Raw genomic sequence first — 3,263 nt, 5'->3', positions numbered from 1 at the left:
AGCGACAAAGTCGCTAACTTAGCAACACTGCCTCTTCCTCCTCCCATTGAAAACACACAAGATGGCACCGAACTGTTTTGGTCTCTTCCACATGCAAGTATGTGTCAACAGAAGTGGGAGGATCAACAGTTGTTTTGCCGTTTCTTAATATATGCCATTTAGCAGACGCTTTTATCCAAAGTGACTTACAGTCATGCGTGCATAATTTTTTTTTGTGTATGGGTGGTCCCGGGGATCGAACCCACTACCTTGGCGTTACAAGCGCCGTGCTCTACCAGCTGAGCGTTTGTATTGGTCAGTTCCCGACCATGTGAAACAAGACTGGGAGAGCTAAAAGGCACAAAAGTATTGATAGAGAATCATACTGTGGCATTTGAATGTTAACAAAACACAACAAACTCCTCACTAAATATGAAAATAAAAGTAATTTTGAAGTCGGTTATTAGTCTACCAGTTTTTAATTTATCACCAATAAAACTTCGGCTATCATCTGATGATGACAAGTACATTGTTTTTTGTGAATAAGGCTCATTACAATTACTCATGTATAATTGGGCAGCAAACAGCCTACAGGTTTTTGAATTTACTAATAAATCTATGTTTGATTGTTATAACCAGGGGTGAAAGTAGATTTCTTCCCGGTACGGACCTCCTGTGTGTGCACGCGCGTGCGCCACAAAAAAATGTATGGGGTGGCAGAACCGCCCTGTTCGTTCTGCCGCCCTAAGAGAGACAAAAAATGGACACCCCTTCCTATCTGCCGCCCTAGCCGAGACAAAAAATTGCCGCCCCCTTCCTATCCCCGCTAAACTAGAATATTGTACAGCAGGGATCGGCAATATGTTTTTTCTCAGCTAATAGTCGGCAGAAAATAACATAATAGCAGCCCCATTCATAGGCCTAAACTACAAATTAATCCATTTGGAACACATCTGGTTAGTAGGCTATATAATCAGTTCAATGTCAATAACATATCCTAATATTTTCAATCTGATTACACTGATAAAATCACCAGTGTCTCTATAAATTAGTTTTTTATATTTATTTGTGCTTTGATTGGGGAAAAGGAGCTTGCAAACAAGAGAAAATGTCACTCTGAAAAAGTCTCAGAAGAAATGTGGATAATGAAAATAGAAGTTTCAGGGAAGAATGGACAAAGAAATGGGTATTCTTACCATATTTCTCTAATGTCAAACCAGAGCAACGAAATGATTGCTGTTTGCAAATAATGTACTCCTGAGTGGCGCAGTGGTCTAAGGCACTGCATCGCAGTGCTAACTGTGCCACTAGAGATCCTGGTTCGAATCCAGGCTCTGTCACAGCTGGCCGTGACCGGGAGACTCATGGGCTGCGCACAATTGGCCCAGGGTAGGGGAGGGAATGGCCGGCAGGGATGCAGTTGATAGAGCAATGGCGTTTGCAACGCCAGGGTTGTGGGTTCGATTCCCACGGGGGGCCAGTATCAAAAAATATGTATTCACTAACTGTAAGTCGCTCTGGATAAGAGCGTCTGCTAAATGACTTAAATGTAAATGTAATGAAATATTAAACATCCTTATGAAATTAAGCATGGCACTTTCAAAAGTTACCTTTCCACCAAGACAGACGCTCGACTGACACAATGTAAGCTTCAACTGCTGGCTTCTCGTCTGTTGCTTAACCTAACAACAGAAGTTAATTTTAAAGCTTGTTTCTAGCACAATGGATCACGGATTACGCATATATATAGAACGTTTTATATTATCTGGATACTTTTTATTTATTTATTTCAAAATATAAAGCTAACAATAGGTATCCTTTTTGCCCTTTTCTTTAAGAAAGGGTATGGCATACCCTCACTCAATTTGAGCCCTGGTTTTAACCAAACACACCAAGCCCTTGCCAGACACTAAGGTATTTAAGCAATCTGGTCTCAGAGCATTTCGTATTATTCTGTATGTAAATCTGTGACACTCCATTTACTATGATACACTGTATATATACAAAAGTATGTGGACAATTTCAGCCACACCTGTTGCTGACAGGTGTATAAAATCAAGCACACAGCCATGCAATCTCCATAGACAAACATTGACAGTAGAATGGCCTTACTGAAGAGCTCAGTGACTTTCAACGTGGCACCGTCATAGATTGCCACCTTTCCAACAAGTCAGTTTATACAATTTCTGCCCTGCTAGAACTGCCCTGGTCAACTGTAAGTGCTGTTATTGTGAGTGAAGTGGAAACGTCTAGGAACAACAACGGCTCAGCCACGAAGTGGTAGGCCACACAAGCTCACAGAACGGGACCGCTGAGTTCTGAAACGCATAGCACGTACAAATTCCCCCAACATCAGTGCCTGACCTCACTAATGCTCTTGTGGCTGAAGCCTTCCCAGAAGAGTGGAGGCTGATATAGCAGCAAAGGGGGGACCAACTCCATATGAATGCCCATGATTTTGGAATGAGATATTCGTTGAGCAGGTGTCCACATACATTTGGTAATGAAGTGTATATGTGTATATATACCTTTTACTTATTTTTTATTTATTTTTATCTCTGCCTCTCGGGTCCTCTACGGGCTTGGGCCCAGGGGCTTCCCTGTAAAGCCCCTGCGTTAATTCAGCCATGGTCAAAGCAATAGTGTGAAAAGTCTGGACAACACCTCCCTCTCTCTTTCCTTCTCTCTCTCTCTTGTGTCTCCAATTAATGTCACTCCCGGCTCTTACTGACACCTACCCATGAGCCCCCTCTCTTTCCATTTTACTGTAAGCAGCATCCTCACCCACTGAGCACCGACCGAAATTTGGTCAGTCTGTCCTGGCCTTGATTTCAACATCCACAGACATCGTTTTTTGATCCGGTCCAGACAAGCCTTGATTTCAACGTCCACAGACGTCTGGACCAGACTTAAATTGGCCCAAACATAGACGTCCATGATTGGTTCCTGACCGGACCAAATCTGCACCAATCATATATGTCTATGTTTCACAAGTTTGGACAGCACAGTACATTACAGTACAGTAGAGCACAGTAGAGTACCATACTGTAAAGAAAAGTAGAGTATAGTTCAGTACAGTACAATAGAGTGGAGTAGAGTTCAGTACAGTACACAGTGGGTCACACTAGAGTTGAGTACACTATAATGTACTGTACTGTACTGTACTGAACTATACTACCGTTCAAAAGTTTGGGGTCACTTAGAAATGTCCTTGTGCCATTTTTTTGTCCATTAAAATAACATCAAATTGATCAGAAATACAGTGTAGACATTGTTAATGTAGT

This window comes from Coregonus lavaretus, assembly GCF_964263955.1.
Source record: "Coregonus lavaretus genome assembly, chromosome: 7".
NCBI classification, from domain to species: Eukaryota; Metazoa; Chordata; class Actinopteri; order Salmoniformes; family Salmonidae; genus Coregonus; species Coregonus lavaretus.
The sequence above is the reverse complement of the archived record's forward strand: the minus strand, read 5'-3'. Positions refer to the sequence as shown.